The sequence below is a fragment of the Oncorhynchus clarkii genome, chromosome 4 (assembly GCF_045791955.1).
Source record: "Oncorhynchus clarkii lewisi isolate Uvic-CL-2024 chromosome 4, UVic_Ocla_1.0, whole genome shotgun sequence".
Lineage (NCBI taxonomy): Eukaryota > Metazoa > Chordata > Actinopteri > Salmoniformes > Salmonidae > Oncorhynchus > Oncorhynchus clarkii.
Window position 1 is genome coordinate 16,516,784 of NC_092150.1, and position 26,842 is coordinate 16,543,625.

General features: G+C 44.1%; 1 long non-coding RNA gene across 1 annotated transcript in view; it reads right to left on the bottom strand.

The window, feature by feature from the left end:
- LOC139406513 (uncharacterized) overlaps positions 1 to 26,486 on the bottom strand; it is a 39,776-nt gene extending 13,290 nt beyond the window's left edge. Inside the window, exon 1 of the long non-coding RNA XR_011633999.1 lies at positions 25,974 to 26,486. This is a non-coding gene — a long non-coding RNA (uncharacterized lncRNA). The remainder of the gene's footprint in view (positions 1 to 25,973) is intronic.
- Between the last annotated feature and the right edge of the window lie 356 nt (positions 26,487 to 26,842).

The window sequence follows — 26,842 nt, forward strand, 5'->3', positions numbered from 1 at the left end:
GAGAATGCTGTTCATTGACTACAACTCAGCGTTCAACACCATGGTGCCCTCCAAGCTCATAACTAGGCTAAGGACCCTGAGACCAAACACCTCCTTCTGCAACTGGATCCTTGACTCCCTAATGGGCTGCCCCCAGATGGTAAGGGTAGGCAACAACACATCCGCCACACTGACCCTCAACACTGGAGCCCCTCATGGTTGCGTGCTTAGTCCCTTCCTGTACTCCCTGTTCACCCACGACTGCATGCCCATGCACAACTCCAACACCATCATTCAGTTTGCTGATGACACAACTGTGGTAGGGTTGATCACAGATGACGACGAGACAGCCTATAGGGAGAAAATCAGACATGGCAGTGTGGAGACTGAAAGTATTTGGCATGGGTACCCGGATCCTCAAAAAGTTCTACAGCTGCACCGCCGGGTATGGCAACTGCTCAGCATCTGAATGTAAGGCGCTACAGAGGGTAATGCGTACGGCCGAGTACATCATTGGGGCTATGCTTCCTGCCAACCAGGACCTACAGTATGCATAGTCACTTTACCCCTACCTACATGTACAAATGACCTTAACTAACCTGTACCCCCGCACATTGACTCGGTACCGGTACCCCCTGTATATAGCCTCGTTATTGTTATTTTATTGTGTTACTTTCTATAATTTTTTACTTTCATTTATTTGGTAAATATTTTCTTAACTCTTTATTGAACTGCGTCATTGGATAAGGGCTTGTAAAGTAAGCATTTCACGGAAAGGTCTACATTTGTTGTATTTGGAGCATGTGACAAATAAAGTTTGATTTGATTTGGTGCCAGGACAACAACCTCTCCATCAACATCAGAAAGACAAAGGAGCTGATCTTGGACTACAGGAAACGGAAGGCCGAGCAAGCCCCCATTCACATCGAGGGGGCTGTAGTGGAGTGGGTTGAGAGCTTAAAATTCCTTGGTGTCTACATCACTAAGGATCTATTATGGTCCACACACACCAACACAGTCATGAAGAGGGCATGACATTGCCTCCTCCCCCTCAAGAGGCTGAAAAGATTTGGCATGGGACCTCAGATCATCAAAAAGTTCTACAGCTGTACCATTGAGAGCATCTTGACCGGTTGCATCACCACATGGTATGGCAACTGTTTGGCATCCGACCGCAAAGCGCTACAAAGGGCAGTGCGTAAGGCTTGGGCAGAGCCACCTGCCATCCAGGACATCTATACCAGGCGGTGTCAGAGGAAGGCCCTAAAAGTGCAGTGCCTTAGACCGCTGCGCCACTTGGGACGCTACCCGGACTATCTTAATTGACCCTTTTTGCACTAACCTTTTTGACTTATCACATATGCTTCTGTTACTGTTTATTATCTGTCCTGTTGAATAGTCACTTTATTCCTAGTTATATGTACATACTGTATCTACCTCAATTATCTCATACCCCTACACATCAACTCAGTACCGATACCAAGTGTATATAGCCAACTACTCATTGTATATTTCTTGTTATTTTTATTATGACCTTTTATTACTTTTCTATTATTTCTCTGTTTCATTTTTCTCTGCATTGTTGGGAAGGCCCCGTAAGCAAGCATTTCACTGTTAGTCTACACCTGTTGTTTACGAAGCATGTGACAAATAAAATTTGATTTGAATTGATTTGCCACAGTGACTGACCTTTCGCTGGTGAGTGAATTGAATCATCCACTGAGCCTATTTATACGGAGAGGAGCACATTATTAATTTGATAATACCTCCTGTCAATTCCCCTGGGTTCTGATTAAATAATGGAATGCCTTGACCTTCCAGATTAGATCGTCAACAGAATAAAGGCGATTGCAGACTAGGTTCTGTTTGCTCCTAGTAGAACACGGCTAGTTGTAAGTTCACGGCTGTGCTCGCATACTCCCTTAAAGACCTTCGCTAACATTTGAGCAGAGTTGAGTAGCCTGCTTCCTAACAATAGCTAGCTAGCTACCTGGACCTTGCTACCAAACGTTGACATCGGTTTTACCAACAGGAAGGCTATGATGTTCTTTCTCTGACAAAATGTTGTTTGATCAAAAAGTTGTACAGATCTTTAGCTTAGTTGGTTGGCTTGCTTTCTCTGCATGAGTGTGCATCTAGGCTATCTAGCCAGTCAAGAATCCCGTCCACACCCCTACAGTTGGCCAATCACTGATGAAGGGACTACCGAACTTCGACGTGCCTCAAGAAAAAGTTGCATTCCCCTGCTCAGACGTTGAAAGATCAACCAATGGTGCTGTGCTATGTGCTGTGTGCTCTTTTTGTCTCCTCTTATAAGGTGGAGAGCGTTGGATCAGTAACCAGTAACCAAAAGATTGCTGATTCAAATCCCCGAGCCCACTCGTTGAAAAATCTGTCGATGTGTGCTTGAGCAAGGCATTTATCCCTAATTGCTTGTGTAAGTCGCTCTGGACAAGCGCTTCTGCTAAATGATTCAAATGTACATCTTCTTTGCATAATGATGGACTCTGTTTGGAATTCTTTCATCCTGCATAGCTAGCCTTGTATCATAATCCAAAGCCATCCTGCAGCTGCCATTTCAACATTGATCATCCTGGTCCACTGAGGAGAGACATAGCACTGCAGGAGAGGGGAAATGCATCATGGGAGTTACTTGACAAATGAGAAGGACAAACATTGTGACATAAAGGTCATAGTTCAGCTGTGACGTGGAAGACATTGTGTGTTTGTCTCTAAGTGGAGGAGTCAGTTGTGTTATTCTCTTATTTCAGCTGAAAGAGGTAGCAGCAGGGCATTGGCCAGTCTAAATGCCATGTCTGCCCATGCCAAGGCTCACCGACAGTGCACAGTGACAGCTTTATAATGGCAGCGATAGCATGGAACTATTAAGTCACCCTCTATAGTCACATCTCAATGCTGGCACACAATAACTGTTGTCCTGTTGTCAATCCAGTAGAGCAGCGAAGCTCCACAGACAATGAGCACATCAGCGCTGTGTGTGTGTCTATGTGTGGAGATAACAAAGCGGTGTATCTCACATGAACACTCTCAGCCAGGCTCCGTCACTCCACACCCCGCTAGGCTTCTCTCCTCCCCAGCCATCTAGGGCTCTGATCAAAAGTACTGTACTATGTAGGGAATACGGTGCCATTTGGGACACAGTCCTAGTCTCTAGTCACCAACATCAATGTGTTCTGAATGTAAAAAATAACATATAGTGAGAGGGATTGGACTGTTACGTTAAATAACAGTTTATCTACTATATAATTTAGATCCACTTTAATGCTAAGACTGGAAGTGTACTGCCATACAGTTGACACTCTAAAGTGCCTTTTCCATACATAAGTGTCCCAATATTTGTCATCATGCACCATAGTTAATTTCCCAGACTTATAGCCATGTAAATAACCGTAGCTTGTGAGAGGGTTGGAGTGGTACACATAATACATTTTCATTCACAAAATGTGTAGTCATCATTTGGTCTTAATAGACCTTAAAACAACAGTTGAGCAAAAGGGGATTTGAATCACCAGACCAGTTAACCACAATATTGTAAATGATCTGGTCCTATTTTGCATGCTTCCTCAGTTTTACGTTCCATGAAAAGACTGCCACCGTAACTGACCTTTCACTGGGGAGAGAACAGAATTATCCACTGAGCCTATTTATATGGAGGACAGCTCATTATTAATATGTTAATACCTCCTGTCAATTCCCCCTGGGTTCTGATTAAATAATGTAATGACTTGACCTTCCGGAGCAGCCACCATCAACAAAATAAGGGTTAACCTATTTGAGAAAGTTGTTTAATTATACTTATCACCAGGACAGTGCTTCATACATCTTTTAATGTCAAGCTTTTTATTTCCATGCCACTGAACATAAATAATTCTGTTGAATTTGTTGTTGCATCCCAAATGGCACCCTGTTGCCTACATAGGGCACTACTGCTGATCAGAGTTCTATGGGTCTATAGAAGTGTGGGTTGTTAAGCAACAAAACCGATGCAGGTGCAACTCTTGGGGCAAAAAAGACAGGGTTGGCTTAGAATCAAAGGATCTTGAGAACATGAAAACTATATTCCCTTTCCAAATATTTATTGAAAACATAAATACATTTGCACAATGCGCACTTCTTGTCTCTCAAATACATCATTACAGTTGTTGGTTAGCTAGCTAGCGAATTTTATCCATATTAGAATAGACATGACAGTCAAAACCAGGGCCTAAAATGTACTTTTTGGTCCACCAGCCACTGTGGCAAGTAGATGGAAACATCTACCAGCCACTCATATTTTTTACCAGCCCAAATATTTATTGTTTTTTGCCATAATTATCAAAAGAAATCACACAAAAACAGATGATCATGCTTAATGTTTCTAATACAAAAAAATAATTAGTAAGAAGTAATGTGATTGATATATTGCTAGATTTTATTTAAAAAATGTGTGACCTGTCTTTTAACCAAAATAACAGATGAGACAAAATATTCAGCTGCCACTTTAAGGTAGGACGTAACCGTGGTAACGGGGCCACTCCAGTCCTGTCAAGTGTGTCTGTTCGCTCTCAGTTGAATAAGCAGACTCAAACTAACAACAAACAACCGACCTTGAAAATAAAACAAGGCACAGTGGCTTGCGAAAGTATTCACCCAAGTATTGGCATTTTTCCTATTTTGTTGCCTTACTATCTGGAATTAAAATACATTTTTGGGGGGTTTGTATAATTTGATTTACACAACATGCCTACCACTTTGAAGATGCAAAATATATTTGTGTGTGAAACAAACAAGAAATAACACAAAAAAAACAGAAAACTTGAGAGTGCATAACTATTCATCCAACCCAAAGTCAATACTTTGTAGAGTCACCTTTTACAGCTGCAATTAAAGCTGCAAGTATCTTGGGGTATGTCTCAATAAGCTTGGCACATCTAGCCACTGGGATTTTTTTCCCATTCTTCATGGTAAAACTGCTCCAGTTCCTTCAAGTTGGATAGGTTCCGCTGGTGTACAGCAATCTTTAAGTCATACCACAGATTCTCAATTGGATTGAGGTCTGGGTTTTGACAAGGCCATTCCAAGACATTAACATGTTTCCCCTTAAACCACTCAAGTGTTGATTTAGCAGTATGCTTAGGGTCATAGTCCTGCTGGATGGTGAACCTCTGTCCCAGTCTCAAATCTCTGGAAGACTGAAACAGGTTTCCCTCAAGAATTTCCCTGTATTTAGGGTGATCCATCATTCCTTAAATTCTGACCAGTTTCCCAGTCCCTGCCAGTTAAAATTGGGGGGATGGGGTCTTGGGGGATGAGAGGTGTTGGGTTTGCGCCAGACATAGCGTTTTCCTTGATGGCCAAAAAGCTACATTTTAGTCTCATCTGACCAGAGTACTTTCTTCCATATGTTTGGGGATGCCTTTTGGCGAACACATGCCTTTTGGCGAACACCAAACATGTTTGCGTATTTTTTTCCATAAAGCCCAACTCTGTGTAGTGTACGACTTAAAATGGTCCTATGAACAGATACTCCAATCTTTGCTGTGGAGCTTTGCAGCTCCTTCAGGGTTATCTTCTCTCGTCTCTTTGTTGCCTCTCTGATTAATACCCTCCTTACCTAGTCTGTGAGTTTTGGTGGGCGGCCCTCTTTTGGCAGGTTTATTGTGGTGACATATTTTTTCAATTTTTTAGTAATGGATTTAATGGTGCTCCGGTGGGATGTTCAAAGCTTCGGATATTTTTTTATAACCCAACCCTGATCTGTACTTCTCCACAACTTTGTCCCTGGCCTGTTTGGAGAGCTCCTTGGTCTTCATAGTGCCCTTGCACCTTTGCTTAGTTGTGTTGAGGACTCTGGGGCCTTTCAGAACAGGTGTATATAGATCATGTGACAGATCATGTGACACAGGTGGACTTTATTTAACAAATAAAAATCTATTTCAATTACAGGTTGTAATGCACAGCGCCTCCAAAAATGATTTTTGAAATTTTATTTAACCTATATTCAACTAGGCAAGTCAGTTAAAGAACAAATTATTATTTACAATATATCAGCACTGTGCACAAAGCTTCCTAGCAGGCAGTGTTGCTGCGTGAGGTGGGTTATAGATTAGTATTTCTTTGTGTGATTAGCATCTGTGAAACAAAACTATAGAAATACTATGAAAACAGCCACTGCAGCATTTTTCTGCTATAAATCACAACTCGCACAAGTCCTCATACTTGACTTTTTACCCGCAAATGCAAATGTAACGCTCACACTGCAGAGCCCTGCTGTCCACCCACCTATGTGGCTGGTGAAATAGACATTCTTACCCGCCAATATCTAAATCTACCCGCATTTGATGGGTGTTAATTTTATGCGCTGGTCAAAACACTTCAAAACAGGACATGGTATCAATAACAAGATACAAGGAGCTTTGGTTAAGGAGAAGGAAGGGGAATCTGAAAATTATTCATGTGAATATGCTGCATGCAAGAGCTGGCAGACTACTCAAGGAGTGTTCAATGCTTGATTTTTATCTCTCAAAATAATCTATATAAAAATCTTGACTCTGGGCCTCCTGGGTGGCGCAGTGGTTAAGGGTGCTGTACTGCAGCGCCAGCTGTTTCATCAGAGACTCTGGGTTCGCGCCCAGGCTCTGTCGTAACCGGCCGCGACCGGGAGGTCCGTGTGGCGACTCACAATTGGCCTAGCATCGTTAGGGAGGGTTTGGCCGATAGGGATATCCTTGTCTCATTGCGCACCAGAGACTCCTGTGGAGGGCCGGGCGCAGTGCACGCTAACCAAGGTGCACAGTGTTTCCTCCGACACATTGGTGCGGCTGGCTTCCGGGTTAGATGTGCGCTGTGTTAAGAAGCAGTGCGGCTTGGTTGGGTTGTATAGCGGAGGACGCATGACTTTCAACCTTTGTCTCTCCCAAGCCCGTACGGGATTTGTAGCGATGAGACAAGATAGTAGCTACTAAAAACAATTGGAGGGGGTAAAAAAAGGGGTAAAAAAAAAAAATCTTGTCTCCATAGATCTTGTCTCCAATCTTCTCTAATCTTACAAGTATATGGTGGTACAACAACAAATAAACATGTTTTATTGTCACATACACCAGATAGGTGCAGTGAAATGTGTCATAAGGTGCCCCTGGAGCAAATTAGGGTTAAGTGCCTTGCTCAAGGGCACATCGGCAGATTTTTCACCTTGTGCATTTGAACTAGCGACCTTTCAGTTACTGGCCCACACCCTAAACGTTAAGCTACTTGCCACCCATATAACACAGGGCCACAGGTCACAGAGCTTACCACAGGTTCCGCTCTTATCATCTTACTTCCCTCGCTGGATGAATTTTACTGCCCATTTCCTTTTGCGTAACTCGTTAAAATAACACATTGTACTCTTTGTGACTGGCCCTTCAGATCCCTCACAATGATTCCTCAACGTTTTCCCGCAATTCCTGATAGCCATCAGTCATTTCCGGGCTGAGTGAGTGTGGCAAAGCGGGCGATGTGACAGAGACTACTTCAATGTGGAGACTTATATCAGGGCCTCATTGATCCTTAAGGTCCAGTACAGGGAGGCACAAAGGGGGAAACCAACATCACATATCATATTTGATACAGTGCAGTAGAACAATGCTAGACAGATTTGGGGACCAATTCATAATGGGTCCTAAAGAATGAGAGATGTCTCTGCAGCCATTATATTGCTAATTCCGACATGTTTGATTTACATAGGTGGGAAAATGTACATGACTCATATGAATAAATAACTAAATAAATGGGTTTTCAGCACTGCCAAAAGCAGTAATCTGTGTTCCATTCTGCGTCATCTAGTCATTCTCATTGTTCAGTTCAGTTACTGATTTGTACAGGAGTTTGCCTGATTGAAAATGACTGTAGAACGGCTGAATGTAGGAACCTCACTAATATATGGAGTTTGAGCTTCACAAATCAGATGTCAAGTGCTCAGAAAGTCAGCCTCTGTCTGCACAAAGTCAATGTCTGTAAATTATTACCAAGACTCAAAGGTCAACCCACACACACAGGGGCACATTTATTCCAGAAATGGAAGAATGGGTCATGCTTAGATAAATGAGCAGGGTCTGGTGAGGACTGCCTAACAGGTTTTAAAGCGGGAGAATGGTGGGAAATTCCACTGAATAGCACTAAAATGGAAACATACAGTATGATGTAATCCACAATTTTTGTCACTTTATATACCTCACACTGCTTTCAGTTTACATGAAGAAGCTGAACTCAAGAGTTTTGATGATTTTAAGTTATGCTTGTGATATTTTTGGTTTTGCATTAGAGTTTCAGATTCTTATAGGATTTGTTGGCACTTAAACTAGGGGTGTTTCTCAATATGTGAACTATTTGTGCTCCGAGCATGAAAATTGGAGCACCGAAGGTTATTTAAATCAAAAACATTTGTAAAAATGTACCTTTATGTAACTAGGCAAGTCAGTTATGAACAAATTCTTAATTACAATGACAGCCTACCCCAGGCAATTGTACGGCACCCTATGGGACTCCCAATCACAGCCGGATGTGATACAGCCTGGATTTGAACCAGGAACTGTAATGACACCTCTTACACTGGAATGCAGTGCCTTAGACCACTGCGCCACTCATAGCATGAGTCCAACTCAAAGTATGCATTTATAAAAGCTGAAAATATTCCCAGGATTCTTTGTGAAATATGACACGATCACGTAAAAAAAGAAAAAAAATCTATTTTTGAGCTGAAGCAAGAGAAAACAATCTCAGACTTGAAATTAAATGTTGCTCATTAACATCTCATCTGTTGCCTTACTACAATATGTTATCTTGATGTGTGAATAAATACATACTGTGTCCATTTTGGCATGTTTAAAATATACAGTGCATTCGGAAAGTATTCAGACCCCTTGACTTTATACACATTTTGTTATGTGACAGCCTTATTCTAAAATGGATTCAATTATTTTTTTCCCATCATCAATCTACACACAATACCCAATAATGACAAAGGAAGATGGGTTACCAGGGCGTGTACTCCAAGCATGCGTTGACCAACTGGCAAGTGTCTTCACAGATATTTTGAACCTGTCCCTTACTGAGTCTGTAATACCAACATGTTTCATGCAGACCACCATAGGCCCTGTGCCCAAGAACAGCAAGGGAACTTGCATAAATGACTACCGACCTGTAGCACTCACGTATGCAGCCATGAATTGCTTTTGAACGGCTGGTCATGGCTCACATCAACACCATTATCCAATAAACCCTTGACCCACTCCAAATTGCATACCGCCCCAACAGATCCACAGATGATGTAATCTCTATTTCATTCCACACTGCCCTTTCCCACCTGGACAAGAGGAACACCTATGTGAGAATGCTATTCATTGAATACAGCTCAGCGTTCAATACCATAGTGCCCTCAAAGCTCATCAATAAGCTAAGGACCCTGGGACTAAACCTCTTCAAATGGATCCTGGACTTCCTGACGGGCCACCCCCAAGTGGTAAGACTAGGTAACAAAACATCCGCCACACTGATCTTCAACACGGGGGCTCCTCAGGGGTGAGTGCTCAGTCACCTCCTGTACTCCCTGTTCACTCATGACTGCATGGCCATGGTCATTAAGTTTGCCGATGATCCTAAAAATTGTCAAAGACTCCAGCCACCCTAGTCATAGACTGTTCTCTCTGCTAGGCAAGCGGTACCGGAGTGCCAAGTCTAGGTCCAAAAGGCTTCTTAACAGCTTCTACCCCCAAGCCATAAGACTCCTGAACATCTTATCAAGTGGCTTCCCAGACTATTTGAATTGCATTGCATCCTTTTACGCTGCTGCTACTCTCTGTTAATTATCTATGAATAGTCACTTTAACTCTACCTACATGTGCATATTACCTCAATTACCTTTACTAACCTGTACCCCAGCACATTGAATCTTTACCGGTACCCCCTGTATATAGCCTCGCTATTGCTAGTTTAGTACTTTTTAAAAAAACTTTTATTTGAAGTGTTTCCTTTTACATTTTTTAAACAATTATTTTTTTTAAACTGGATTGTTGGTTAAGGGCTTGTAAGTAAGAATTTCACCGTAAGGTCTACCTACAACTGTTATATTTGGCGCATATGACAAATAACATTTGATTTAAAAAAAAAAATAAATGAAATATTTTGCAAATGTAATAAACATTTTAAACTGAAAAATCACATTTACATAAGTACTCAGACCCTTTACTCAGTACTTTGTTGAAGCACCTTTGGCAGTGATTACAGCCTCTAGTCTTCTTGGGTATGAAGCTACAAGCTTGGCACACCTGTATTTGGTGAGTTTCTTCCATTCTTCTCTGCAGATCCTCTCAAGCTCTGTCAGGTTAGATGGGGAGTGTCTCTCCAGGAATGTTCGATCTGGTTCAAGTCCGGGCTCTGGCGGGGTCACTCAAGGACATGCAGGGACTAGTCCCGAAGCCACTCCTGATTTGTCTTGGCTGTGTGCTTAGGGTCGTTGTCCTGTTGAAAGGTGAACCTTTGCCCCAGTCTGAGGTCCTGAGTGCTCTGGAGCAGGTATTCATCAAGCCACTTAGTTATCACTTTTGCTTTATGGCAAGGTGCTCCATAATGATGGAAAAGGCATTGTTCATCACCAAACTGTTCCTGGATGGTTGGGAGAAGTTGCTCTCGGAGGATGTGTTGGTACCATTCTTCATTCATGGCTGTGTTCTTAGGCAAAATTGTGAGTGAGCCCACTCCCTTGGCTGAGAAGCAATCCCACACATGAATGGTCTCAGGATGCTTTACTGTTGGCATGACACAGGACTGATGGTAGCGCTCACCTTGTCTTCTCCAGACAAGCTTTTTTTCCGGATGCCCCAAACAATCGGAAAAGGGATTTATCAGGGAAAATGACATTACCCCAGTCCTAAGCAGTCCAATCTGTCCCTGATGTTTTTCCTTGAGAGACGTGGCTTCTTTCCAGCCCTTCTTGACATCAGACCATCCTCCAAAAGCCTTCGCCTCACTGTGCGTGCAGATGGACTCACACCAGCCTGCTGCCATTCCTGAGCAAGCTCTGTACTGGTGGTGCCCCGATACTGCAGCTGAATCAACTTTAGGAGACGGTCCTGGCACTTGCTGGACTTTCTTGAGCGCCCTGAAGCCTTCTTCACAACAATTGAACCGCTCTCCTTGAAGTTCTTGATAAATGGTTGATTTAGGTGAAATCTTACTGGCAGTAATATCCTTGCCTGTGAAGCCCTTTGCCTGTGAAGCCCAAAGCAACGATGACGGCACGTGTTTCCTTGCAGGTAACCATGGTTGACAGAGGAAGAACAATGATTCCAAGCACCACCCTCCTTTTGAAGCTTCCGGTCTGTTATTCGAACTCAGTCAGCATGACAGAGTGATCTCCAGCCTTGTCCTCGTCAACACACTGTGTTAACGAGAGAATAACTGACATGATGTCAGCTGGAGCATATGAAAATTGCCATCATACAAACTGAGGCAGCAGACTTTGTGAAAATTAATATTTGTGTCATTCTCAAAACTTTTGGCCAAGACTGTATCTTTTTTTTGTGTTTTTTTTTTGCTACGTACATTTTTCCTCGATCCTGACTAGTCTCACTGCCGCTGAAGAACATCCCCACAGCATGATGCTGCCACCACCATGCTTCACCGTAGGGATGGTGCAAGGTATTCTCCAGACGTAACGCTTGCCATTCAGGCCAAATAATTCATCTCGGTTTCATCAGACAAGAGAAACTTGTTTCTTATGGTCTGAGAGTCCTTTAGGTGACTTTTGGTCAACTCCAAGCGGGCTGCCACGTGCCTTTTACTGAGAAGTGGCTTCCGTCTGGCCACTCTACCATAAAGTCCTTATTGTTGGAGTGCTGTAGAGATTCATTATGGAATGTTCTCCCATCTCCACAGAGGAACTCTAGAGCTCTGTCAAAGTGACCATCAGGTTCTTGGTCACCTGCCTGACCAAGGCCCTTCTCCCCGATTGCTCAGTTTGGCCAGGCGGCCAGCTTAGGAAGAGTCTTGGTGGTTCCAAACTTCTTCCATTTAAGAATGATGGAGGCCACTGTGTTCTTCGGGACCTTCAATGCTGCAGACATTTTTTAGTACCCTTCCCCCGATCTGTGCCTCGACACAATCCTGACTCGGAGCTCTTCGGCCAATTCCTTCGTCCCCATGGCTTGGTTTTTGCTCTGACATGCACTGTCAACTATGGGACCTATGGGATCTTATATACTGTAATCAGATGCGTGCCTTTCCAAATCATGTCCAATCAATGGAATTTCCTCAGGTGGACTCCAATCAAGTTGTAGAAACATCTCAAGGATTATCAATGGAAAAAGGATGAGCTCAATTTCGAGGCTCATAGTGAAAGGTCTGGATACTAATGTAAATAAGCTATTTTATTTGCAATACATTTTCTAAAATTTCTAAAAACCTGTTATTGCTTTGTCATTATGGGGTATTGTGTGTAGATTAATGAAGAAAAATGTGTACTTAATCTATTTTAGAATAAGGTTGTAACATAACAAAATGTGGAAAAAGTGAAGAGATCTGAATACTTTCCAAATTCGCTGTACGCTGCTGCTACTCTGTTTATCATATAATCTGATGCCTATTCACCTTAACCCTATATATACAGTGCATTCAGAAAGAATTCGAAAGCCCTTAACTTTTTTCCACAGTTTGATGTGTTACAGTCTGGATTTAAAATACATTGAGATTTGTGTTATTGATCTACACACAATACAGTATAATGTCAAAGTGGACATTTGTTTGTAGCACATTTTCTACATTAATAATGAATGAAAAACTGAAAAGTCTTGAGTCAATAAGTATTCAAGCCCTTTGTTATGGCAAGCCTAAATAGGTTCAGGAGTAAAAATGTTAACACAACAAATCACATAATAAGTTTCATGGACTCATTCTGGGTGCAATAATAGTTGTTAACATGATTTTTGACTTTCACATCTCTGTAATGCACACATACAATTACCTGTAATTATCTCAAAAGCAGACGCTGAATATCTCTTTCAGTATGCTGAAGTTATTAATTAGTCTTTGCACGGTGTATCAATACACCAAGTCACTACAAAGATACAGGCGTCCTTCCTAACTCAGTTGCCGGAGAAGAATGATTTTTATAGGATAATGGACAAATATTGTACAATCCAGGTATACAAAGCTCTTAGAGACTTACCCAAGAAGCCTTACAGTTGTAATCGCTGCCCAAGGTGTTTCTAACTTGTATTGGCTCAGGGGGGTGAATACAAATGTAATTAATATAAAAATATATTAATATTGGCATTACAAAAATTACAATAAAATCAATTTTAATCCCAATTTGTAACACAACAAAATGTTTGATAAAGTCAAGGGGTGTGAATACTTTCTGAAGGCACTGTGTCTACCTATATCACTCCAGTATCCTGTATATAGCTTACTTACTTCTCGTGCTCTTCTTATTTTTTTACTTATTGTGTTTTTTTTTGTTCTACCTTGTTATTTGTACTACTACATTGATATTGATTACTGCATTGTTGGCATAGTAGCTGGCAAGAAATGCATTTCACTGTATTTATGCACATGATATGAAAACTTGAAACTCTCTTGTGTTAAACCCTGAATCCCAATGCTTGAGAGATCTCGTAGTAAGCCCTGATTGTCAGTGTAGCTTTGCATTCTTAGAGCACAGCTAGCAGTAGAACCGGGCTGGCGGTGTGTCCCTATTGTCTGGCTGAAAAGCTAAGAGAACTTTCAGACATGGGTTATGATGGCTTAGGAAAAGCTAAGGCTAAGGGAATAGAGGTTGGTAACAGACAGGTCTAGGGTGCAGCTTAAGCATTACACAAAGTATCAAATTATAATTAACAGGCCTTTAAAAAGTTGGGCAATATTTTGCAGTACAACAATGCAATGTAACTTTTTTCTTGATTCTCCTCTTAAGGCTTTCTTACAATTCTCCAGCTGCCGCCTTCGTATTAGTCAATGTTCTTTTGCACTTTGGAAAACTCAGCCGTTTTGCAAAAAAATTCCATGGTAGACTAGTCATAGCTATGAATTGGCTTTCATGTGGTAAAGTTTATTAGTCAGTCTGTGTAACGCCTCACTAAGACACCTCTATAGACATACACATTAGTGGGCACCTCTCGCACCAGCATTAGGATGGAGAAAGGAGATAGAAAGGGGATCAAGTCCTGGAGAGGGCTCCACTCATCTCATGACACCTAGTTACTGGCACTGGCATTTAGATAGGCCAGTAAACAGAGAGATAGGTCTGAGGTGCAAGAATAATAGATGGACTTAGGAACTAGATAAGCCAGCAAATAGGGTTCTGTCTCCTCTCACTTCCATTAGTGTTCCTGGTAGGGTGTTTTTGCCAGGAATTGGGTTTTGAAAATGGTTCCAACAACATAAAATTATTTTCTGTCACAACATCGTATATCAAGTGTACTCGTTTAAAAATTGGAAGACCACTTGTAGCTTGGACTGTACATAATGTGCGGCCCTTTTAATGCCGTACAGCTCCCTGATTTAAAAGTTATTTGAATAATACTCTGTAAAACAAAGAATGAACTGCATTTTAAAGTCACTGTTCAGAAGAGTGATTGGTCAACATTGTAGGTAATGAACCATGTGAGGTATACATAGATGGTCAAGGCTGAGTGGGCTGCGCAGCCAACCCTGACTTGGACACAGGCAGACAATACTGACACCAGACTCAAATTGATTTACCAGGGATGGATCACTGGCTGACAAAACAATTAGCACAGCTGTGCCACGGAAATATGGCCGCCCAGTTTGAGTTTAGTTCTTCCTGCCAGCCTGCTCTTCTCCTCTCTTCCTGCCTGAAGACAGATTCTACGTTCAAAATGGCACCATTTTCCCCATATAACGCACAACTTTTGGGCCCATATGGCTCTGGTCAAAAGTAGCCCACATTGTATGGAATAGAATGCCATTTGGGATGCACATAAAGTGATGGAGTGATGGAAGGAGCGGGTGAACAAGTGGCCGCTAGAGCTGCCACTTAGTTGGTTAGTTCACCCTGTCTGTCTGACATTCCCCATCCGGCTCATTAGAGCCTTCTACACTTTGTGTGCACCCCAAATGGCAGCTTATTCCCTATATAGTGCACTATATAGGGAATATATGGTCAAGGGCCCTGGTCAAAGCTAGTGCACTAAATAGGGAATAGGGTTCCATTTGGGATGCAGTGCTGATGAGCTGTAATTAAAGCGTGTCTGAGTGTTTTAATTACTTAGTGAAATACCTCACCAGGACAAGGGTTACTTATGTTAGCCTCTAATACGTCCCAAACCCCGATTCAGATGTAAAAAACAACTCGGGAGTACAAGAGAATTGGGCAGAAAGTAGACAATGGTTTCCAGACTAACATTTTGGGCCCACAGTAATGTTGATCAATGTTGATTCTTCCCTTGAAAGGACTCTCAGAGACAGGATATAGAAATGTAATTGTTCTCGGCAGGATGATTCATGTTAAGGCAAGGGTTGTTTGTGTATGTTTTGTTATGAAGCCTGAAGCCCTTGCACAACAACATAAAATACATTAATTCAATATTGGGACGCAAAAAGGCTGCTCAATATCTTGAAACTTGAATCACAAATAACATATCTCAATGTGCAGGCACTCAGGGTTGAGTGTGATAATGTGGATGGGGTCGGGTTAAACTAACCAATGTGAGTATGGTTGAATACCCTCCTCATGTTCCTATTTGTTTCCCTGTCTTGGCAACAATCTACTTCTAGCCTCAAGGCCATTGTCACTTTGTCTCTATGATGATTTGTCTCCATGTCCTCCACATACTTCATATTAAAGGTGAAAATAAATAAATAAATAAAGTATTTCATATTATTTCAAACTCAAATTCTTATTATCACGATTACAGGGAGGCTCTGCAAAAGCAGATACTGTCAAACAGATGTGTTATAGAGGCTGAATATGTAGTGATGACTGTCTAAACACATTCTCAGTAAGATGTACTTTGTTTTTGGCTGAAGTTTGGGTAATGTTTATATGATCCCCTTTCAAACAGCTCAATCTTTACCTCTTTCTTGCCGGCATTCACCTTTTATGTAGCCATTACTGAGGATGCAACTGAGCAAGAGACAATCAACTTTGACCCTGTTGTTGCGACCATTGTCGTGGTAACCTGATGCAGAGATCAATGGAAAACAGACCGTCGGGGGATAAAAGAAGGACTCGGGATTGGCCCACATTCAACAAATCTGATCTAACAAAGTGGACATTCGTCAAATCCGTCATGATTTGTATTTAATTTTAATTTAGTCTCACACTCACACACACTGACACTCCAACACACACATAACACTCATTTATACTGACTATACACATACACACTCACATACAATCATCATTTAACGCTGCTGCTACTAGACATCATGATGCCTAGTCACCTTACCCCTATACATATCTGTAAGGGGTGCGTAACCGATGGCAGGGAAGTCAGACGCAGGAGAGCAGAACTTGGTAATAGCCGGAGCAGTTTAATAGCAAAACCAACGGCATAAAAATAACAAGATATTGAGTAAAAAAACCCGTCGCGCACCAATAAACACGTGCACAAGCACTTACAATAAACAATCCCACACAAAGACATGGGGGGAACAGAGGGTTAAATACATAACAAGTGATTGAGGGAATTGAAACCAGGTGTGAGGAAAAACAAGACAAAACACATGGAAAATGAAAAGTGGAAGACCGGCTTGTGCGGCTCCAGCAGCGCGCCGACGACCCGGAGGGCGAGGCGCAGGGCATTCCGGATGGAGACGGTGGAACTCGCGTATCATTGATGGGTCCAACACGTTCTCCACTGGAACCCAGCACCTCTCCTCCAGACCGTACCCCTCCCACTCCACGAGGTACTAAAGGCCACTCGCCCGACGCCTCGAATCCAGGATAGAGCGAACGGAGTACGCCGGGGCCATTTAGGGGGCGGAGGAACCTACCGCACCTCAGACTCCTGGAGCGGGCCAACCACCACCGGCCTGAGGAGTGACACATGGAACGAAGGGTTAATACGGTAATCAGGGGGAAGCTGTAACCTATAACAAACCTTGTTCCCTCTCCTCAGGACTTTAAATGGCCCCACAAACCGCGGACCCAGCTTCCGGCAGGGCAGGCGGAGAGGCAGGTTCCCGGGTCGAGAGCCAGACCCGGTACCCCGGTGCGAACACCGGGGCCTCACTGCAGTGACGGTCTGTGCTGGCTTTCTGGTGCAGCACGGCCTGCTGGAGGTGAACATGGGCGGCGTCCCATGTCTCCTCCGCGCGCCTGAACCAGTCGTCCACCGCAGGAACCTTGGTCTGAGTCTGATGCCAAGGCGCCAAAACCGGCTGGTTTTGGCGCCTTGGAAGGGTACGCACTGGAAGGGGGAGAGGTTAGTGGAGGAGTGGCGGAGCGAGTTCTGAGCAATCTCGGCCCAGGGCACGAACGCTGCCCACTCCCCCGACTGATCCTGGCAAAACGACTGCAGAAACCTGTCCACATCCTGGTTCACTCTCTCCACCTGCCCATTACTCTCGGGATGAAACCCTGAGGTAAGGCTGATTAAGACCTCCAGATGTTCAATGAATGCCTTCCTGACCCTCGAAGTGAACTGGGGACCTCGATCAGACACTATATCCCCAGGCACCCCGTAGTGCCTGAAGACGTGCGTAAACAAGGCCTCCACAGTCTGTAGGGCCGTAGGGAGACCGGGCAAAGGGAGGAGACGGCAGGACTTAGAGAACCGATCCACAACGGCCATGATCGTGGTCTTTCCCTGTGAGGGGGAGGTCGGTAAGAAAGTCCACCAACAGGTGCGACCAAGGCTGCTGTGGAACGGGTAAGGGGTGTAGCTTCCTTCTGGGCAGGTTCCTAGGAGCCTTACACTGGGTGCACACCGAGCAGGAGGAGACATAAACCCTCACGCCCTTGGCCAAGGTAGGCCACCAGTACTTCCCAACAAAACAGCGCACCGTCCGACCGATTCCAGGATGACCAGAGGAGGGTGATGTGTGGGCCCAATAGATCAACCGGTCACGGACAGCAGACGGAACATACAGACGCCCAGCGGGATACTGGAGGGGAGTGGGCTCTGCACATAACGCCTGCTCAATGTCCGCGTTCAGCTCCCACACTACCGACACCACCAGGCAGGATAACGGGAGTATGGGAGTGGGATCCATGGGCCGCTCCTCTGTGTCATACAGTCGGGACAGTGCGTCTGCTTTCACGTTTTGGGAATCTGGTCTGTAGGAAAGGGAAAAAAACAAAACGGGTGAAAAACATGGCCCACCTTGCCTGGCGAGGGTTCAGTTTCCTCGCTGCCCGGATGTACTCCAGATTGCTGTGGTCAATCCAGATGAGAAAAGGGTGTTTAGCCCCCTCAAGCCAATGTCTCCACGCCTTCAGAACCTTGACAACAGCCAACAGCCCCCGGTCCCCCACATCATAGTTTCGCTCTGATGGGCTGAGCTTCTTCAAGAAAAAGGCACAGGAGTGGAGCTTCGGTGGCGTTCCCGAGCACTGAGAAAGCACGGCTCCTATCCCAGTAGCGGGTAACTGTACCTCACCGTGATCTGATTTAGGCCTCGGTAGTCAATACACGGGCGCAGACCCCCTCCTTCCTTTTCACAAAAAATAAACTCGAGGAGGCGGGTGAAGTGGAGGACCGAGTGTACCCCTGACTCAGGGATTCGGAGACATATGTTTCCATAGCCGCCGTCTCCGCTTGTGAGAGGGGATACATGTGACTCCTGGGAAGTGCAGAGTCTACCAGGAGATTTATTGCACAATCGCCCCATCGATGGGGTGGTAATTGAGTCGCCTTCTTTTTGGCGAAGGCGAGAGCCAAATTGGCATATTCAGGGGGAATGCGCATGGTGGAGACCTGGTCTGTACTTTCCACCATAATAGCACCAACAGAAACCCCTAAACACCTCCCCGAGCACTCTCGCGACCACCCCGTGAGAGCCCTCCGTTGCCAAGAAACAGTGAGTCATGACATGGCTAACCAGGGTAGGCCTAGCACCACGGGAAACGCAGGAGTCAATGAGGAAGAGACTAATTCTCTCCTTGTGACCCCCCTGGGTCATCATACCCGGTGGCTTCCCTAATCAACACTGACCCTAATGGTCGACTGTCTAAGGCGTGAACGGGAAAGGGCACAGCCACGGGAACAATGGGAATCCCTAAACTAAGGGCGAACGATCTGTCTATAAAATTCCCAGCCACGCCTGAATCGACGAGCGCCTTATGCCTGGAATGTGAGAAAAACTCAGGGAAAGAAACATACAAAAACATGTCTGCAACAGAGGGCTCTGGGTGAGAAGGGTGCCGGCTCACCTGGGATGACGCCAGAGTGCCCTGCCTGCTGCCTCGATCCCCAGAGGAACCAACCCGGCACCAACCGGCAGTGTGACCTCTGCGGCCACAGATGGTGCACGAGCCGGAACCTCCTCCGGTCTCCCTACGCACAGCACCACCCAGCTCCATGGGTACCGGAGCGGCGGTGCTGGGGGATGGAACCAATAGAACCCGATCTGGACGTCAGGTCAGCAGGTTATCCAGCCGAATGGACAGGTCCACTAGCTGGTCAAACGTGAGGGTGGTGTCCCTGCAGGCAAACTCCCAACGGACGTCCTCGCGCAAACTGCTCGGTCAGGGCCCTATCGTTCCATCCCGTGCCGGCGGCCAGGGTCCGAAAATCCATGGCGAACTCCTGGGCGCTCCTCGTCCCCTGCATCAGATGGAAGAGACGTTCATCCGCCGCTCTACCCTCGGGTGGATGGTAGAAGACTGCCCGGAAGCAGCGGGTGAAATCCTTGAAATGGTCCAGTGCCGCATCTCCTTCGCCCCACACGGCATTGGCCAACTCCAAGGCTTTCCCAGAGAGGCACGAGACGAGGGCGGACACCTTCTCACAACCTGAAGGAGCCGGGTGGATGGTTACCAGGTAAAGGTCGAGCTGTAACAGGGAACACTGGCAGCGTGCAGCCGTCCCATCATACTCTCGGAGAAGGGCGAGACGAGTCCCACTGGGACTGGGTGAAGGGGGGGCGAGTAGTGGAGACCATGGTTGTGCTGATGGAGGCGCTGGAGGAACTCCCTGTCTCTCCCAGCGGTCCATAGTTTGGACAACGCGGTCCATGGCGGCGCCGAGATGGAGGAGCATCGCCACATGCTCCCGGACACGCTCCTCCACCCCTATTCCAGTGGCACCTGCTCCCACTGACTGCATATAGTGGTGTGGGATTCTGTAAGGAGTGCGTAACCGGTGGCAGGGAAGTCAGACGCAGGAGAGCAAAACTTGGTAATAGACGGAGCAGTTTAATAGCAAAACCAACAGCATAAAAATAACAAGATATTGGGTACAAAAACCCGTCGCTCACCAATAAACAGATTGATTGAGGGAATTGAAACCAGGTGTGAGGAAAAACAAGACAAAACACATGGAAAATGAAAAATGGATTGATGATGGCTAGAAGACCAGCAACGCCGACCGCCGAGCGCCGCCCGAACAAGGAGAGGACCCGACTTCGGTGGAAGTCGTGACAATATCTACCTCTATCACTCCAGTGTCCCTGCACATTGTAAATAGGCTATATGAACTGAATCTGTATATACTGTACATCTTGATATTTTACCACACACATCAATCACAAAGATGTTTCCACTCTAAACCAGCCCAAATGTTCTCTGTTTTAATTAAAATTTTGTTTTGTCAATGATTAATGCCACACTGGACACAGAGGCCATTAAAATAAGTCTCAGACCACTGCAGGTGCTTTTATAGAGAGAGAGAAAAGGAAAGCCCCAGTTAAGTTGATTTCCCTGTTGGCTAGCCTCAGATTTGGAGGGAAGTTCCCCAGTGACCGATGCTGCCATTTTAAATGGCATTTATTGTTCTTCTCAAGACGATTGTGAGCTCAACTGACTCATCCTGCATATGAAATCCCACAGTGAAAGAGGGAATTAGAATATTATTCAAATAGTAAGGAGCTGTTGAAATTCAAGCAGACCACCCTAGTTCCTGTGCCCAAAAACGCCAATGTAACCTGTTTAAATGACTATCGCTCACACAGTGTTGTAGTGGTGCCTGGAGAAGTGGGTATACTCTAATCTTGCCAAATGTTTCCCAAACGGCCTGCCAGGTGAAGGAAAGGTGGCCTGTGTGAAAGATTCTATGAGAAACATTGACATACACTCTAAAAGTCCTAAAATAATGAATCACACATTGGTCATTTGTACATACTGTACTCGATACCATCTACTGTATCTTGCCTATGCTGCTCTGTACCATCACTCATTCATATATTCATATATCCTTATGTACATATTCTTTATCCCCTTACACTGTGTACAAGACAGTAGTTTTGGAATTGTTAGTTAGATTACTTGTTATTACTGCATTGTCGGAACTAGAAGCACAAGCATTTCGCTACACTCGCATTAACATCTGCTAACCATGTGTATGTGACAAATAAAATTTGATTTGATTTGACATTGGTCATTCAGTCAGTCCAATATCCCAACCTGTAGGTTACTGTGCAAGTAAGCTAATAGTAGGCATATTATTGAAACAGATACATGAGTCTGTCAGCTGAGTCAGAAATTCACAGTCTTCAGTCACACTTTTTTTATTTTCAGAAAAACAACAAAATTGTATTTTCTAAGTTCATAACAATGCTTAAACCACATCAGGAGACCACTTTTGAGGTCTGGGAAACATCTAAGAAATGAATACTTTTTTGTTAAAGTGTGCTAGTTAACATTTAATAGAGAAGGTTTTTGGGAAAGCCTTTCCATCTACCAGACAGTTACGCCTACCATTAACACTGCTAGATTTAGTTTGAAACCTGGACATTTGACTTCATACTGAATTACGAGGCATGTCTTACCTTGCTTCAAAGTAGCCAATAGCAAAAATAGCCCACCATAGAAATGTGGAGGCAATTCCTTTTATAAAGACTTACTCATATGCTGTTCTAATGGTTTTCTTTCAACTGTCTTTAATTGTCTAGCAGCCAAAGGCATTATCCTACTCATATTAGCAACCCCTGATGATTGTTGAATCTTTAAATCCCCTGCTCTTTTTATATTTCTAACAGATAACAGTCCAAGGAACCGTTCGCATGCGCATTTTAGAACAGTGTTTTCCCGCAAATTGCATTTTGGAACATTCACAGGTGTGTACATTGCTGCGCCTAAAATATGAAGAAATAATAGTTTATTAACATGTTAAACATTCTGATCTGTTCCATCAGCCTTATTAATTGATACAGTGTATACCCCCACTACACTATTTTGATACATATCAGTGGGAATTTAGAAGTGAGTAGGCCTATATGCAATTCCCATTAAAAAATAAGTAGGTATACAGTGTTTACCTCCCTATTAGTGGTGCGAGGGTCAGCTGTTTGTTCTCCTGCCCCCACCTACAGTGTTTACCTCCCTATTAGTGGTGCGAGGGTCAGCTGTTTGTTCTCCTGCCCCCACCTGCAGTGTTTACCTCCCTATTAGTGGTGCGAGGGTCAGCTGTTTGTTCTCCTGCCCCCACCTGCAGTGTTTACCTCCCTATTAGTGGTGCGAGGGTCAGCTGTTTGTTCTCCTGCCCCCACCTACAGTGTTTACCTCCCTATTAGTGGTGCGAGGGTCAGCTGTTTGTTCTCCTGCCCCCACCTGCAGTGTTTACCTCCCTATTAGTGGTGCGAGGGTCAGCTGTTTGTTCTCCTGCCCCCACCTGCAGTGTTTACCTCCCTATTAGTGGTGCGAGGGTCAGCTGTTTGTTCTCCTGCCCCCACCTACAGTGTTTACCTCCCTATTAGTGGTGCGAGGGTCAGCTGTTTGTTCTCCTGCCCCCAACTGCAGTGTTTACCTCCCTATTAGTGGTGCGAGGGTCAGCTGTTTGTTCTCCTGCCCCCACCTGCAGTGTTTACCTCCCTATTAGTGGTGCGAGGGTCAGCTGTTTGTTCTCCTGCCCCCACCTACAGTGTTTACCTCCCTATTAGTGGTGCGAGGGTCAGCTGTTTGTTCTCCTGCCCCCACCTGCAGTGTTTACCTCCCTATTAGTGGTGCGAGGGTCAGCTGTTTGTTCTCCTGCCCCCACCTGCAGTGTTTACCTCCCTATTAGTGGTGCAAGGGTCAGCTGTTTGTTCTCCTGCCCCCACCTACAGTGTTTACCTCCCTATTAGTGGTGCGAGGGTCAGCTGTTTGTTCTCCTGCCCCCACCTGCAGTGTTTACCTCCCTATTAGTGGTGCGAGGGTCAGCTGTTTGTTCTCCTGCCCCCACCTGCAGTGTTTACCTCCCTATTAGTGGTGCGAGGGTCAGCTGTTTGTTCTCCTGCCCCCACCTGCAGTGTTTACCTCCCTATTAGTGGTGTGAGGGTCAGCTGTTTGTTCTCCTGCCCCCACCTGCAGTTGCTAATAACCAATCTGCAACCGCTCAACTATATGTGATAAAGTGAAAATCTGAGGCCGGCAGCCGACCCTAACCCGCTAATACAGAAAATGTGCAGTAGGCTATAGTCAGAGATAGCAAAAAGTATTTTGGACAGGTGTTGTGGGATTGTGTTTTGACTGATTAATATGTTTCTGCTTATAATTTCCAACATTTTGGTAGGCTATTTGTTATCTTTTCTATAAGTAGATACATGCAGCGTCTCTTCTCTCATTATACCCTATGTTGCCCTAGAAGACTACATAAACTCTTGTTCATTAGAATAATGTCATACATTAATGGAATGAATGCATCAATCTAGTTGACATCGGTAAGGTTCTCATCTCATCTTCTTTCACAGAGGAAAGAGTTTAGGGACTGGGGAGAAAATGCAAAAGAATTGGAAAGATTTTCTGTAAAAAATGTCCAAGTTTGACTGGTTGTAAGGAAATAGATAGCTGTGAAAATGAACCAACATTTTTCTGATAAAATTTCAGTTTGGCTTGGATGAATATTGTATGTGGTTCAAATACTATGAAACCAAATCAAATTTTATTAAGACATACACATATTTAGCAGATGTTATTGCGGGTGTAGCAAAATGCTTGTGTTCCTAGCTCCCGTGCAGTAGTATCTCACAATTCAATACACACAAATCTAAAATACACACAAATCTGCATTGACTAAAATACAGTAGAATACAGTATATACATATGACATGAATAAAGCACTATGTAAACAGTATTAAAGTGACTAGTGTTCCATTGTTAAAGTGGCCAGTGATTCCATGTCTATGTATACAGTGCCTTGCGAAAGTATTCGGCCCCCTTGAACTTTGCGACCTTTTGCCACATTTCAGGCTTCAAACATAAAGATATAAAACTGTATTTTTTGTGAAGAATCAACAACAAGTGGGACACAATCATGAAGTGGAACGACATTTATTGGATATTTCAAACTTTTTTAACAAATCAAAAACTGAAAAATTGGGCGTGCAAAATTATTCAGCCCCCTTAAGTTAATACTTTGTAGCGCCACCTTTTGCTGCGATTACAGTTGTAAGTCGCTTGGGGTATGTCTCTATCAGTTTTGCACATCGAAAGACTGAAATTTTTTCCCATTCCTCCTTGCAAAACAGCTCGAGCTCAGTGAGGTTGGATGGAGAGCATTTGTGAACAGCAGTTTTCAGTTCTTTCCACAGATCCTCGATTGGATTCAGGTCTGGACTTTGACTTGGCCATTCTAACACCTGGATGTGTTTATTTTTGAACCATTCCATTGTAGATTTTGCTTTATGTTTTGGATCATTGTCTTGTTGGAAGACAAATCTCCGTCCCAGTCTCAGGTCTTTTGCAGACTCCATCAGGTTTTCTTCCAGAATGGTCCTGTATTTGGCTCCATCCATCTTCCCATCAATTTTAACCATCTTCCCTGTCCCTGCTGAAGAAAAGCAGGCCCAAATCATGATGCTGCCACCACCATGTTTGACAGTGGGGATGGTGTGTTGCTTTTACGCCAAACATAACGTTTTGCATTGTTGCCAAAAAGTTCAATTTTGGTTTCATCTGACCAGAGCACCTTCTTCCACATGTTTGGTGTGTCTCCCAGGTGGCTTGTGGCAAACTTTAAACAACACTTTTTATGGATATCTTTAAGAAATGGCTTTCTTCTTGCCACTCTTCCATAAAGGCCAGATTTGTGCAATATACGACTGATTGTTGTCCTATGGACAGAGTCTCCCACCTCAGCTGTAGATCTCTGCAGTTCATCCAGAGTGATCATGGGCCTCTTGGCTGCATCTCTGATCAGTCTTCTCCTTGTATGAGCTGAAAGTTTAGAGGGACGGCCAGGTCTTGGTAGATTTGCAGTGGTCTGATACTCCTTCCATTTCAATATTATCGCTTGCACAGTGCTCCTTGGGATGTTTAAAGCTTGGGAAATCTTTTTGTATCCAAATCCGGCTTTAAACTTCTTCACAACAGTATCTCGGACCTGCCTGGTGTGTTCCTTGTTCTTCATGATGCTCTCTGCGCTTTTAACGGACCTCTGAGACTATCACAGTGCAGGTGCATTTATACGGAGACTTGATTACACACAGGTGGATTGTATTTATCATCATTAGTCATTTAGGTCAACATTGGATCATTCAGAGATCCTAACTGAACTTCTGGAGAGAGTTTGCTGCACTGAAAGTAAAGGGGCTGAATAATTTTGCACGCCCAATTTTTCAGTTTTTGATTTGTTAAAAAAGTTTGAAATATCCAATAAATGTCGTTCCACTTCATGATTGTGTCCCACTTGTTGTTGATTCTTCACAAAAAAATACAGTTTTATATCTTTATGTTTGAAGCCTGAAATGTGGCAAAAGGTCGCAAAGTTCAAGGGGGCCGAATACTTTCGCAAGGCACTGTATAAGGCAGCAGCCTCAAAGGTGCAGGGATGAGTAATCGGGTGGTACCCGGCTGGTGGCTTTGAGATAGAAGCTGTTTTTCAGTCTCTCGATCCCAGCTTTGATGCACCTGTACTGACCTCGCCTTCTGGATGATAACGAGGTGAACAGGGCGTGGCTCGGGTGGTTGATGTCTTTGATGATCTTTTTGGCCTTCCTGTGACATTGGGTGCTGTAGGTGACCTGGAAGGCAGGCAGTGTCCCCCCGGTGAAGCGTTGGGCAGACCACAACACCCTCTGGAGCAAGAAATAAATAAATAATAAATAAAAAAAGTTATAGAAAAATAACAAATAATGAAGGAACATCAATAAAATAACAGTAGCGAGGCTACATACAGGAGGTACTGATACAGAGTCAATGTGTGGGGGCACCGGTTACGTGTTTTACTATTCTATTAGTTCTCTATTTTCTTCCACTCTGCATTGTTGGGAAGGGCCCATAAGTTAGCATTTCACTGTTAGTCCATACCTGTTGTTTATGAAGCATGTGACGAATAAAATATGATTTGAAATTCAAACTACCATCACCTTTATTGTAATTGGGCTGTTGTAGGCCTACTTGTGGGAAAAGTTTTTAAAGTTTTCCTAATCTCATTTCCATTGTATATAGAACGAATATTAAAACAGTAAACATTTTCATTATTTTGAATTGACTCTCTCAGCTTCTGCTTGGTTGAATAGGAACAAAGCAATATTGTTGCTGCATTGTGAAACTAACATAGGGGTATTTTCTCAAATTGATTTTGTGATTGTCTCTCAGGATGAAATGTGGTGCCATACTTTGTGTGTGTCAGTTGCCACTCCACAATCTGACAGCAGTGCTCCCTTTAGCCACTCATGGAGTGGCTTAGTTAGATCGACAAAGGGCTTTGATCACCCAACAACAGGCTTATAAGAACAAGACACTCCACTTCCCAACAGCTAATTAACTAGAGTGTCCTAGCAGGAC